Source organism: Orcinus orca, chromosome 8 (assembly GCF_937001465.1).
Source record: "Orcinus orca chromosome 8, mOrcOrc1.1, whole genome shotgun sequence".
In the NCBI taxonomy this organism is placed as follows: domain Eukaryota; kingdom Metazoa; phylum Chordata; class Mammalia; order Artiodactyla; family Delphinidae; genus Orcinus; species Orcinus orca.
Genome location: NC_064566.1, coordinates 14076324 through 14091506, shown reverse-complemented (window position 1 = coordinate 14091506; position 15183 = coordinate 14076324). Strand labels below are relative to the sequence as shown.

At 40.5% G+C, this 15183-nt stretch overlaps 1 protein-coding gene across 34 annotated transcripts in view; it reads right to left on the bottom strand.

The window, feature by feature from the left end:
- PHF21A (PHD finger protein 21A) overlaps window positions 1-13733 on the bottom strand; it is a 194510-nt gene extending 180777 nt beyond the window's left edge. For 4 of the 34 annotated variants that reach the window (XM_033411340.2, XM_033411357.2, XM_033411510.2 and 1 more), the window contains exons 1-2: window positions 10859-11838; window positions 10060-10183 (exon numbers count right to left, since the gene is read on the bottom strand). The gene's annotated coding sequence lies outside the window, so the exon portion shown is untranslated. The other 30 variants (XM_049713202.1, XM_049713203.1, XM_033411497.2 and 27 more) reach the window with 22 other exon arrangements.
- Between the last annotated feature and the right edge of the window lie 1450 nt (window positions 13734-15183).

Here is a 15183-nt window from a genome sequence, read left to right as displayed (position 1 = left end):
AATATGCTTTGCATATAGATTAAATAAAGAAAATAAGCAGCACAAAGATTTTTGTGGGCTTTTTAGTATCAGGTCCCGATAAGCTAACGGCATCTGTTCCTTTCAGAAAAAGAATTCTGCTCTGGGGGGTGGGAGGGGGAGTAAACAAATACTAAACAGGATAATTCAAGTTACAAAGTTTGGTCTTCATGAAATGATGATTTCAATAATTTGCACATATCCAACTCTATCGAGTGATAATTGCTTTTTCAGATAGCCTCAAAAATGCTGCAGCAACAAGCCAAATACAACCACTTGTACTTAACATGCATGCTGCATACTCCACAATGTTACGTCATATCAGGCACAGAGAAGACGCTTACCAAGCTATCCTGCGTTCTATAAACTGCCTGACAACAACAGAAAAAGCCACTGCCATCTCCACAGTGGGAGCAGGAGCTCAGGGTAGGCCAGCCTTTTCCCTTTGGACAACTCTGAAGAAAACAAATAAGGCCTATATTTTTGTCTTTTAAGCTAACCTCTCTCAAGGCCTTTACTCTCGACCATTCAGCCTTCACGGAAAGAAAGGCTGTTTCTTTAAAATTAAAAAGCTGTAAAAGATCGCTCCAACTTAAAAGCCCCACACCTTGTACCAACGGTCCTCCAGGTGTCCCCATGGCTACCTCTTCTGCAGAAGAATAGTCTATCTCCACTGCGAGTCTCCAAGTGGGTGTGCCCACCCAGGGGAAAGAAGAGGACCGTGGGAGGAAACACAAATTATATTTTTAAATCTCATCCTTTTAAAAATTTCTAATTTCCTGTATGTTTTATAACATACACAAAATACTAGGTTCAGTAAATTATATCTAAGTATACATTTACTGGGGGCCATAATATTTAAAAGTTTGGATACTACAGGTTAAGAAGACCAAAACCAGAATATGAAAGTCGGAAAATTAGGCTCTGCTATTAACTTACTCAAATTCTTGTCTCTGCCTCAGTTTTACCGTTCTCAGTTTCACCGTCCATGACATGAACTGAGTCCTTTGTACACTTATAAAATTATCATGAGAAATAATAAAATACTCTCTAGGGCATGGTCTGAGCCACACAAAATGAAAAGCACACATGAATGCTATCAACAAGAAATAACCAAAAAAGAAAGAAAGAAAGAAATAACCTTAACATGGCTTGTTAAAACTAGTTAACTGCTACACCCTACCAGATCCAATTCTTAGAATGTTAAGGCCATGCTTTTAGCACTTCACTAAATACAGGTCTAAAGAAGTATAAATCACCTTAGATAGGAGCGCATTCTAGAATTAGAATTTTTTTAAACTTCTATAATGAAAAACTTATTACCTATGAAATAAAATTTAATTTAAAAATTACAAAGGTGAATTATGAATAACAACCTTATCAACAAGTCAAAACTCTCAAAGCCAGAATCAAAAGATATTTAATGCAGATTATAATGTCTTGAGTATGCTTTTTTTAATATATGTAACACCAGAAAAATGAATTATTGGCACTCAATAAATTATCAGCACTTCCAATAATTTACCTTTTTTTACTGCTTTAAAAAATGCTGGGTTACCAGTATAGCATTTGAAGGTGGCTGAGTAAGTAGGGATAGGGATGAAGGTGAGTTCCACCAACACTACTCATATGAAGAACTAATTCCTGGGCAGGATATCTGGATGCCCATTAATCAGTACTGGTCTGAGCCGTTACTAATTAAAACAACACAAGCATTTTCTTGGTTTTAAAACTCTACTTTACTGTGAAAATGTTGAATGAATCCCTCCTAACAACCAGGAAGAGAGACTACCAGTTTAAAAAAAAAAGTTATCTGAAACCACAACTGATCTCTTTATAAATAACTACCAGAATAAACTAGCAGAATTTAATTCTGAAATGATACTTTCTAAATTACTTGTGCAGCACAGAAAACAATGTTGTCATTTTACATCAGTTAAGACTTTAAAATTTTTTAAATAACAATGGCCATTTCTAAGGCATTAGGTGCAAGTAAAAAGAACTTAAAATGCTTTTTGCCCCATAGGTAATAATCAGTCTAGGGCATTAGGTTTATAATCTTAATGTACAAATCTTACCCACCTCTCTCCTTCCAACCTCACTCCCATTTCCCACCTGAGCCTTATGTTCAAAAACAAGCAAGTTTTTTAAATAGCCACCTGAAAAAAGTAAACTTCAAGAGAGTATTATGGTATGATTCTACTTATTCTGAAAATTCATATACATTATACACAGGAAAATTTTTAAGTAGGTGAGAATGGGATAACTTTAGTCTTCTACTTTACACATATCTATATTGCAAGTATTACTTTTATAACTCCAATGCTCTGCCTTTTAATATTTTTAAAGTATTAAAATAACATTAAATATTAAAAGAAAGGACACTTACCATCAAACGCTCTAAAATGTTGATAGTTAAATAACAACTAATTGAAATAGCCAATGTAATCTATCTGCACCTACTAAAAAAATTTATAAAATAACCTATCGTGCTCCCGTGCCCAAATTCTAACCTTTAAGAAATAGGTATTAGACCCCACTCCACAGTAGGCGCTGTGCTTGGCAATGGGCATACAATGATGGACAGGACATACACTATCCCAAATGCCTTCATTTCCAATCCATTGCAGTGCTTACTACTTCCAAAACATTCAACCTAACCCAACCAAAATCAGATGAAACATTCTTAAAATGATATGTCGTAGCTGTGGCCATTTCAGTAGATTGAAAAACTTCTTTAGTAATTCACTTGCTAGGTTTCTGTGGGAATTGCACAGTTTAGTACAGCATTATAGACACTTAAGAGGAGGAGCTCTGGAATCAAACCTGGGCTTGAGGTAAGATTGTATGATTTGCTACCTATGTTATTCCAGGGAAGCCTTCATTTCCTCATCTGTCAAATGGGAATAGAATAATAACAGTAAATCCTCAGAATATTGCTGTGAGGATTAAAATTAAATGAGATCCTTTATGTAAAAAAGCTTAGTACTAAACATAATAAACACTCAGCAAATGTTAATTATTATTAATAATATTATAATAGATAACTTTAAAATACAAAAACTGTTCACAACTTGCCAAATATTTAAAGTCTTATACCTATGCCATTTCTCTAAGAACAAATATGTATATTTGTGTATGTTTGTATATTAACACATAAAAATATTTTTCAATATAAAAACCCATAATTGAAACTTTTCATTACTGTAACACACCAGTACATTTGTGATATTTTTATATATATGATATATACACACAAAGGCATCAGCGCACGTTGTCAAGAACTACACTGTGAACACATGCTAAGAACTTGTCTGTTGGCCATGGTGGGAGGGTGGGGGGATCTAGATCACCAATTATGATTCTAACTCATATATTTAAATTTTTTTAAATATTAACATTGTTAACACAACATAGAGAAATATCTTAAAATCCAGCCATCTATTAGTGATTAAAAACTCAATTTATATGTATTGATACTTCTTTAGTCTGTAAAGTACATTCATGAGTATTATCTCATCTAATCCTTTTAGCAACATAGTGAAGCAGGCTTTTACCATTATCCCCATTTTACTACAGTACTGGGAAAACTAAAGCCCAGCTAGGATGAATTTCTCAAATGCATAGCTAGTGACAGGACTGATCTTAAAGCCAGGTCCTCTGACACCATCACAACCATTTCATTTACATTGGTCTCAGACATTTCATTAAAAAAAAGACAGAAAACTGTGCTCAATAATTTAGGTGTGTCAGAGAACTCTACAGATAATTATGCATGGCTGCCCAGTTTTACTCTCCTTGTTTCCTCTCCTTATATCTAACTATAGTATTTCAGGAATCACACAAGTGTGCACACTATAAAATGTAGAACAGAATTCATCCAAACTTCCTGTACTGGCCAATTAATACCAGAGACCATTTTCTCCCTTACATTTAGCCCTTTGAATTTAACATCTTTGTAACCACTGATTAATTTCATTTTAATATTACATCTTGAAAAGACGAGTTAACATGAAGTAAATAAAACCATTCATAATGTGGAAGAATATCAGACCAGATACCATAAATTTATGACACAGCTAAAGAATCTATCTCATGTCTAGTATGCAAACATTAACAAGTTTCAGTTCACGTTTGTGAGGAAAAAAAGGTTAGTATTATTATAGTGGAATGGGTTGTTGTATAAACAAGTACTTAAATAATTACTACTAAAGGCAGAGTTTTCTTAAATAAACACAGCAGCCCTCAGTAATAACATTTGAGGAACTCTGCTAGAGTAGAGACTGGCGAAGCAGATAAGAAAGACACTTCCCTGATTCTACATACACTCTAAGGCACACAAACCACAACTTATGCTTACATTTTTCAGTATTCCCAGGTGTCCCTTTCCCTTCTCAAAAAGCTAAAAGCCATGCAGATAAAAATATCCTTGAACAATCTCAAGAGCCTAAAAGAAGTTAGTGTCCTAAAAGAGAAAAATAATATAAAGACTTATGATTTCTTTGAACCTAACATTTTAAGTACAACCCACAGACCTGAAACTACATTTTCTTTCTGGGGCTGCTGCTCACTGGCCTCCAATACATCAATCCTATAACACTGTGAACTGTGGTGACAGACTGGTTCATGCTTCTAAACACAACAGAATTTTTCCAAGGTTACATACACCGTGACACGAGGAACATTTTTGCAGCATCTTATTTTCATTAGTCAACTAGTTTGGATGTTCTAACAGTGCAAACATTATTAACAAAGAAATTTTCATTATCTTTTGAACTCTCCAAAGTCAACCAAAGGCCATGGCACAGTGGCAAAGAGTACTGAATAGGCAGAGCTGAATCCTGGTGAAAATTCTGCTACTGGCTGGTTGTCTGACCTCAGGCATCTATCACTGAGGGAGAAACTGAGGTGCAAAGACATTTTAAGTACAGCAAAAAATTCCAGGGAATTGCCACATCATTACCATAGGCCAAAAATCTCAAGGCCTTGTTAGAACATCCTGGGTTTCTGATCAAGTAATAATGTAAAAAGAGAGTTAAAAATGTAAAGCATAATATTTTTTAAAATAACAATAACCACTACTACTACCACTATTGCTAACTCTATAAACATTTACTGAGCCTTCATTATGGGCCAGGAACTGTGCTAATCACTTTCACAGATTTTAACGTTTAATCCCCGCAACAACACTGACAGTAGTTAATAAAGTGAAAGTATTAGAACTCTCAAAAGGACAGAAATTTTAAGTTTACAAATGAAAATATAAACAAATTATTAAAGAAACCTTCTCTTTTTCTCTACCTTCCAGCCTATACCTTTGAGTATTAAATTTACACTAAAATCACATTTATTTTCAGGAGTCTGTCTTCCATTTAAAGAATACTGAGATTCAAGATGTTGACAATCATTACAGAAGAATAAAAAACTCTGAGCTTAAATACTGGCACCAAAAATACCCTTCCGTCCAACTTTACTGAATAATTGTCCCCATTCAAAGAAAAGAGAACAGCATACATATCCGGCCCCACAATAATAGTCTTCTAATTCTAATGCCCACACTAGCAATCAGTTAATGCTGTAATTATAGGGACCTATATCGTCACAGACAAAAAAAATTTACAACTGCGAAGTCAAGTTTTGACTCTATATACATACGTACGCTATTTTACATGTAAATCTTACAGTAACTGACTTAAAAAAACAGCAAACTCATCTAAGGTAAACTAATACACTAGGGTGTTCCTGAAGACCCACTTTAGAATATCAGCAGCGTAATAACCATGATATTAGCAATCAAACTTTACTTAGCAGAAAGTTCTTAGAGGCTTGGGAAGCTGTGTATAAAATGGAGTAGACAGGAGAGAAGGGTTCCCTGTACTGTTTAAATCAACTACAGGTCCCAGCATGCAATGCTCTATTCTGGAGTTAGGCAAAAACCGCAATGCATCTTGGGACTTGTAGTAAGTAAACCACTTCCCCCTATCACAGTAAGTTTCAAGAAACTGAACTATCTAGCACAATCTGACTAGATCTTACTATCAGGGCCTAGTCAAATCCAGATAAAATTTGGTTGTTCTCTGCCCTAGCACAGATTCTTTAGCATATACTGGAAAAAGTATCAATTAACATTTAGATCAACATCTTCACGTTAGAAAAACCTTATACAGGATAAGCATATAAAAGAAATCCTTAAAAGGCAAAAAGATGTGTTACAATTTTTAAATTATATTTAAAGACACAATTTTTAAAACAATTTTTTAAAGTCTGATCAGTTTCAAAGCTTTCTATTCCCCACCCCCCAAAAAAGTTTTAATTGTTTTACCAGCTTTTCTCTTAACACTCTTTCAAGTTATGTTTTTATGAATAATTTTTCTTGAAGGAAATTCTCATAAGAAAACATTTCCCGTACTTTAATACTACCCATTAGGAAATGTATTCTTATAGCTATACACATACCACCATCACACACACACACAACAACAAAAAAACGAATAATACTTAAGTTCCTCTTTTGTCAAGTCCTTACTCAATATTTACCCCCTCCACTCCTCACCCTTCATTTCACACACACGTGTGAAAAGAACACTCAGGGGAAAAAAATTCCATTTCTCTCATCCACTGACGTCTTCAAAAAAAAAAAAAAATTTTTTTTTTAAGCAATCAATAACATGTCCAAACCCAAGTAGACAACTTTGAGCTGTAATTTATGTATATAGTTTCTACACACACCCCTATTTTCTGCAAGACTGAAGGAGGAGGCTGGGAAAGAACTAAGTGCAATCTGCATCAGGAGGCCTAACACAGGTGGTGGGTTATTTTCAGGCAACAGCACCTTCACAAACATGCTGTGGAATACAGTCCAAGAAATTCCTAACAAGGAAAGATAAGCTGGCACACAAATTTAACATAATCCAGCTAAAAATCACCTGCAACACAAGCTACTACATTTCACCATAAAAGTGACAGGCTACTATAGGATCTGAAGCTTCATCAATACAACATACTGTCCATAAGGCCAGAGATAGCAGTTGCCATGGTTACTATCACCCACTTTTATCAGGAAATTATTGTCATTAACTCTGAAGTTTTGGGTACTTATTTAAAATTTAAAAAAACAAAAGTTTAGGGTTCTGACTGTTAACTGAATAAAAGAATCAACTACTGTTTAATACCTAAGTATGCTGCTTTAGAGATGCACATGGTTAACAATACTTGGATCTGCAGCAGAAAAAAATCAATTCCTTTCTGCTGCTCCTTCTCCTCAAGTACTGACAGTTTGTATTCTCAATGCAGCCAAAACAATAAAACAAAACCCATCTTTCTGGCTTCTGTGTTTAAGTTATTTTTCTCCCCTAGGCCCACAAACAGAGTCAAAATAAAGCCTAGATCATCAACCTGTTAGGCCCCATCCCTTTCCTAGTTCCAAATTACCGGTTCACTTTTTTGTCTACTTTAAAAAGCAGAAAAACATTTCCACAGATGATCCAAAATATAGGAAAGAATAGTTTCCTTCAGCCGAGACCCGCTCACTATTTTGTATTTAGCAAGGGGGTGGGGGGTGTACAGTTTGCAGTGTATTGGAGGGAGAGAAGCAGAGAGGCATTCAAACTGCCAAACAAGTGTCCAGTGTAAGAAAGTTGCCTTAGAAAAGCCCAAAGGATGACTGAAACTCACATAATATTATCTCTAAAAGGGAAGAGTTCACCACCATCCCAGTTTAAGACTCAATTGATAGACAAGCAATATAAAAGTTATTCTTAAAGGTCTATTTCAGCATTCTCACAAAAGATAACTGTTCAGAAATTCAGTACACAAATACGATGATATGAAAGCCTACAAAACAGTGTGGCCACATATACACACAAATATACAAAGAAGGAAACATATGCTATTTAAGAAATAATTATCTACAATACTTTTAATGCAGTGTTAATATATTACCTCTTTAAAAACAAAACAAAACAAAACACCACAAAGCAGCAAAAATACACACCTGGTAAAGTTAAAGTGATCAAAACACACTGCTATGCTCCTAAAGAATACTTAGGGCCTACAAAAAAAGCCCATGTACAAAAGTTCTGAGAAGTCAACATAAATCATTAATATTTCCCATGACAAATTAATATGAAAATTCAAACAAGAAATCAGCTCTGAATATAGATATAAAGGAATTCTGTCAAAGGTAAGAGACCTAAAACTTTAATCCCTTCCTTTTCTCCCTTTCAATACTAATTAAATACAAAAGACTTTGGCAATAAAATACTAAGGATACAAAATTTAAAAGCACATTAATATAACCTTAATGTCAGTATTTCCTCAATAAAAGCTTTAGTATTCACCGTCTGCAGGATGAAAACGTTAATATTACCCTGAGAGGTTTCATTTTTATCTAAACAGTTAAATGTTTTTCTCACCCTTCACCGAAGCAAGTTTCTACATTTCATTTCTAATTGAGGTTATTTCATAAAGAGCAGTCAATTCTAAAATTTAGGGTACTCTATCTTTTTATATGCTCATAAACATAGGAACTCCCAATTATCTATATGTCATTTTACCTTAGTCCAAATAGGTGAGCAGAGTCTATTAAGAAGGCCAGAACTCAAAGTTCTGAGTTTTAAACTTCTGGGTTATTTTTACACAAAAAATATTTCAGTGCACTCCTCTAGATTTGAGTAGTCATTTCCTCACGCATCCCTCTAAATTAGAAAAACAAAAATGATACACACACGTACCTAATACTAATGCATACAAATATGTCTTTTTCACTTTGAAACAAGTTTGAAAGGTTTAGTTAGTAAGAATATTTCAGAATGTTAGCAGGATCAGTCAAAACAATCAAAATATTAACTGTGACATCTGTTACTCTGTGTGTTAATAAGAGTCTATAGAAGAATCCGGGAACTTAAATAATCACTAAAATCAACTACTATCACATCAATGGTGAAATGAACAAAAACTTTAACAGGGAATACACATTTCACAGGATCTACAAAAGGAAAAATGATCTTTTTTTTGAATTAAGGGAAACTGCCTAGGCAGCATTTTTTAAACAAAGCTTCAAAACTGTAACAAAGAGCTTTTTGGTAACCACAGCAGTATTTAAAAAAAAAATTCATAAAGTGTTCTGGGTGCACTTTTAATGCACTCATTTCCCAAATGATATGGAGAAAGTTAGTATTTTAAAGACAGAAGCTTCTGTCCATGTATTAATTAGCCACCTATCTCAACAACTTAACATCTGCATGGTTTCTGACAATTTACAAAGCACTTTCACATGTATTATCTCATTTGATCTTATTGAGAAAAAAGTACAGTATTATTCCTAAAAAACAAACAAAATTCAAGGCAGATTCATCAAATTTTCTACACATTCCCAAGTTTTTAAACTTTGACATAAAACTTTACAAGCCGCCACAGTAGCATGATATTTCCAGTGATAAATCAATTCACCTAACACTAACAGACTTTCAAAGGACATGTGCTATAAATGCTACAAAAATACTTTCATCTTTATGCAGTTATTGTTAAGTGTTACTAAGGGACATATCAGCAATGACCCATACCCACAGACAGAACTTTACTTCTAGCTCAAGAATCTCAGTCTTTGGAGGCCAACTCCAATACATCAACCATATGTATTTATAACGCTGAGTGCCTAAGAATTTATCTATTAGGATCACTGTCCATAGATTGGAGGAAAAAAACACAGAAAGTCTAAAAATTTTTCCATACAGTATCTCCCTTTCAATAGTTCAAGTACTCTACATCCCACTTGTATTAACATTATAGGGATGACCATAAAGCCTAAAGTCCCAAGTCATACCAACTACTTTTGTTTATAGCCATCCATTGCACATAATTTTTAAAAATGTGTTCAACACCCCACTCACCAATATGGGAATAACCCCTCTTCAAACTAAAATAATTCTAACAGCACTCTGTACCTCAGGGCAGCATCCTTAAGCTATCCACAATAAGCAATCTACTTTGTGTAATATTGTAAGCAGGTAAAAAGCAAATGGAACTTTTCAATAGACTTACTCAAAATCTTTCTGGAACTTTAAGGTGTTAATCCTGTTGCTTAGTTGATGCTAAGTAGAGCTGTAATAAGTAGCAAGACCCTCAAAAGTCATAGATTTCCTTTATCTTGCTGCAGCACCTCCTGCTGGATAGCATTTAGAGTTCTTCATGTAAGCTGAAGAAGAGTATTTCTGACGCAGCTCTTTCCAGATGACTGAATGGGAAAAAGGATGGACCCTTCACAGCTAAAAGAAATAGGGCCCCATCCATCACTTATACCTCTTAAAAATAAAATCTGGCATAGGCAGGAGTCTTAATTGATTACTTTTCCAGTTCCATAAAGACCCGCCAGAGTTCAAAGTGCAACATGTTTAAATAAAGCTTGCAAAATTAGCTAAAAACTATGTTAAAAAGCCTTTAGAAGCACTCAAGGAAAAGACTATTAAGACCATCCAAGCAATGCCAGTCATATTGCAAATACTATTATGTTAAGACAAGCAAAAGTATGACATAAAGAAAAACACCTGGAATATTTTTAACATGTTAGCCAAAAGTTTGTGTTTTGCGAATTTTCTGCACTACTACTATGCTCTTCATTTAAGGATAGTTGTATATCTACAAAAGTTTTAAGTGCAGAAATTTTTTTCATAAACATGAGCATAACTGCACACAAAAATTTCCTCTTTGCCATCAAAAGATGTGTCCTGAGATTTTAAAGTGCATTCTTCAGACATTTTAAATGGCCCTTAATAAGCCAGTTTTGAGCCCACGATGTAGATTCCATATACAGAGACAGAAAAAAGAATAGAAAAGAACTTACCAAAATCAAAATGAATAATAGTATTTCCAGTAAAAATGTAGTAACAGTTTCCTACAACGCTGTGAAACCAAGTAAATTGTGAAACTTAAAAAAAGGGGGAGGGGGAGGGGGAGAGAGCTAGTCTTCAAAAACCAAAAGAAAATCTGACCTATTTATTTCCACTGCCCAAACTTGAGTGAACATCAGATGTAAACAAACAACATAAACACTGAAAAGTACACTCAGATGTCATAGCCCCAGTTTCAGTCCCCTTATCAGGCCCTCAATGAAGCTACAGACGTTGGTGAGTAACCTCTCTAAAAGGAGATATTCAAGCTCTGTGCCCTAAAGAACCCCTAAAAAGTGTGCCTATGAAAAGGTTTCCTAGAGTGCATAACTGCTTAAAAAAAAAAATTTCATCAGCCCAAATTAATCTGTTTCTAATATTCAGCTATCAATTATTAATATATAAATGTTCTTCCTTCTCTAACGTCCTCACCTCAAGCATCTACATTCCTGACACCTACTATTAACAAAAATGCACAGCTCGCACCCAGTTATGGGGCAAATCTTTGCAATCCAAAACACAGTCACAAAGTTCACTGTCAAGGCCAGTGCTGAGGCCCGCATACCCCCGGACCTTAACTCACATTTGAAATTCTAGAAAGCCATACTTGCAGAGACATCATTTAAAAACAAAACAATGTGGACGTGAAAAGTAAGATCCTCTACTTCAAGACCTAAACAAAGAATATTTCAACATATGACCGGAATATGATGACACCAGATTCACCAATAAAAACAAAACCTGCCTACCATTAGCAGCCGTACCCCTCATCTCAACAACTCAACTACTTAGAAATCACTCTCAGCACATCTGCACCCCACAACCGGCGTGTGGCCTTCTCCGGGGGTGCAAGTCACAAAGTTGAAAGGAGACATTCTTCCCCCGGTGCCCAATCTCGACATCAACCCCTCCCGTGACAGGGCCACCTTGCTGCTACCCACCATCGCGAACGTGGTCAGGGGAAAAAAAGAAATCCTAACAGCACCGCTCAGCAGAATAAAGAGACCAAAGAGAGGATGACGAGAAGTGTTGGGAACTGCGTGCACGACGGGGCTGGACCAAACGGAAAGAGTCCCACTCCGCGCGCCCCTCCCCCCGGCGGGGGCGCGGGCGGGGGAGGGGCGGCTGCGGCCCCTCTTGGAGCGGCCTGGCGGCCCCGGCCAGCGCAGGGTCCCGGGGGCGCCCCGCGGCCGCGGGATGCGGGGGCGAGTGCGGGAGGACCGGCCCCGGGGTGAGGGGTGCTGGCACACTCTCCGGAATAACAAGTTGCAGAAGAAGAAGAATAAGCGGAATTTCCCCAACGCTGCTCCGGCCACCCAAGACAAATGCACCAACACACACATACACATACACATACACACACACACACACACACACACACACACACACACTCGGGCCCGGCAGCGGCAGCAGCCGCAGCTTTTTTTTTTTTTTAAACCAGATCCCTCAGTCACCAAACAAGATGGTTTTCAAAAAAAAAAAAAAAATTAAATAAATAACCATAATAAAAACTTCCCCCCGACATCATCCTGGGGGGAGGGGGTAGTGAAAGAGCCCCGGCGACCACCCCTGGGCGGAGGGAGAGCCCAAGGGGGCGGACGAGGCTCCGCGCCCCCCGCCCACGCCGGCGGCCCCCTCCCCGGCCCCCCGCCGGGACAATGTGACGCCCCCTCCCCGCCACCCCCGGTGCGCCGCCTCTGTCACCCGCTCCGGCCCAGCACTCAGCGCCCAGGCTCCCGAAGCTGCTCATAAACTTACTTCCAATTTATCCTGGGGAGGGGTGGAGGGCAGAGGGGAGGAAGGGGGAGACAAGGTTTTTCCATTGTCTTTTTTTTATGGGGGGAGGAATAGGAAGGGCACGCAGGGGGGCGCCCCGAAGGGGAAGTTATTGCTCAAATCTCAAGTTGACTGAGGGGGTCCTGCCGAGAACACCCCCCTTTCCCTCCTCCCTCCCACACACCCCTCCCCTCCCCCTCCCTCCCCCCAAAACAAACTCCAAGCAAGCAGACCCTGTACCTCCCAGAGACAAACACCAGAGACAAGACAGAGAGAGAGAGACAGAGAGACAGAAAGAGAGAGAGAGAGAGAGAGAGAGAGAGAGGAGGGAGGGGGGAGGGGGAAGGGGAAGGGGGGAGGGAGGGGAAATAGAGCTACTCCAGAAAAAAAAAGAGAGGAGAGTGAGGAGAAGAGAGAATGGAAAAGCTGGGATACTGCACCCTCCTGCTGCTGGCTGGCTGTCCCCCCTGGCAGCTGGAGGCAGGAACTCTGAGCAGGAGAAGCAGGAGGAGGAGGAGGAGGGAACTCTTCTTCATGGGGAGGGAGGGAAGAAGCTGGAGCTGCTGCTGCTGCTTCTGCTGCTGCTCTGGGCCTCTCGCACTTTTTAGATATTAGTGTGTTAAGATGGTAGGTTGTTCCCTTCTCCCTCCTCCTCCTCCTCCTCCTCCTCCTCTCCTCTTCTCCCCCTCTCTCTCTCACTCACTCTCTCTCTCTCCCTCTCTCTCTGGGCTGTTTCTTTCCTCCTCTTCCCCAGGCAAGGGGGGGTGGGGAGGAGGGGGTGGGGGGAGGAACTGGATCCTCCTCCTCCTCCAGGAGAGACACACAGGCCCCGGGCCGGAATGTGGGGGGAAAATCAGAGCAGCAGGAGAGAAACTGTGGGAGACAAACAAGCCCAACTCTTCATCCTCCTCCTCCTCCTCTTCTCAGCAGCAGCAGCGAGCACCACCAGCCCATTCACCACCCGGCCCCGGGCCGCAGCACCTCCGCCGCCTCAGCCCGGGGATCCCTCCGCCCAGGCCCAGACACACTCGCCCGCGCGGGAGCCCGCCGCGCGGCCCCGCCGGCCCGCCGCCGCCGTGCGCGCCCCCGCCGCTCCCGAGAGCCGGGCGAGAGGGACTGGGGCTGGGAAAGCGGGGACGAGGGCGGGGGGAGAGGAGGCGCCGGGGTAGAGGGGAACGGCGGGGAGGGAGGGGGCCGCCGGGCGGAGTTGTACGGCGGCCGGCCCAGGCCCCCGCGCCTCCTCCCATGGCTTCACGGGGCGCGCGGTCCCCCCCAGGGGCGACGGGGCGGCGGCGGGAGGGGCGGTGGGGGCCCGCGGCGGCGCTCGGGCGGGCGGACTACTTGACGTGTCGGTGCGGCGAATTTATTTCACTTTGCCTAAGGAACGGGGTGTGCTGCGGTCCCCATTGCCTAGGGAAAAAACCCGGATGTAAAGTGAGTGAAACTAAACTAGAGTGAAGTAGGGCAGCAGCAGCCAAACTCCAGTGCAGCGGCGGCGGCGGTGATGGGGCTGAACAAGGAGCGGCGGCGGCCAAACTCCGGGGCCGCCGCAATGATGGGCCCCGTGCAGCGCTGCAGCTCGGCACCCGTGTAGCTGCAGCCGAGGCGAGGCCGGAGCCCGCTGCGGCCCCCCCAACTCAGCGGCCCGAGCCCAACTCCCCCTCCCGTCGCAGGAGCTGCACAGGGGCTCCGGAGCGGCCCCAACTCCCTCCAGTGCAACAGCAGTTGGAAGGGGGGAAATAAAGCCGCGAGGGCAGGGACGGAGAGAAGCGATGGGGAAGCACTGCAATGGGAGAGCGTGGTCCAGGCAACAGGAGAAAGATGCAACCTCAAGTCGAATGCAACATGCAATCCCCGGCCGCCGCTCGCCCGCTCCCTCCCCTCGCCACCCCGCCCCCTTTCCAAATAACTACCCTTGAACCACTTTATTAGCCGTACTTAGTCCCACACTCGCTTCGGGGAGGGGCGGGGGACGGGATCCTTCGCTCACCTTTATTTATTGCTGCTTTCTCCCCCCTCTCCATGTTTTTTATTCCTAAGTTCTTTTGTTCTAAGGAGGATGATGGCATTTACTTTTCTGCTTTGTGTAGCAGGGCAGTCGCTGGGAATCAGCCACGTATAATCCGGCGGTTTGTCATATTTTATTAGTGAAAGTATTTTATGCCTATTCTACCTCCAAGGACTGTAACATGGAGAACTGCAGGGAGGAAAAAAACATCAGAAGAATTCTTGTTTTGAGAGATTTCTTGGCGGGGCGGGGAGGGCTTTTTATTTATTTATTTATTTTTCCCCCTGCAGGGGGGTTATTTAGATTTTCAAATCGATAGTTTTCAACTTAGAGCTGAATGTTTTTGTATGGAAATACTACTAGATTCTAAAACAACCCCCAACCACAATAAAGAAAAAAAAGTCCAAAATCTTAGATTAAAAAAAAATCCCTGCTGGACAGTGATATTATCTGTTCTGTGTAGCACGCTGGACTTAACGTACTGTTGGCCTCCGA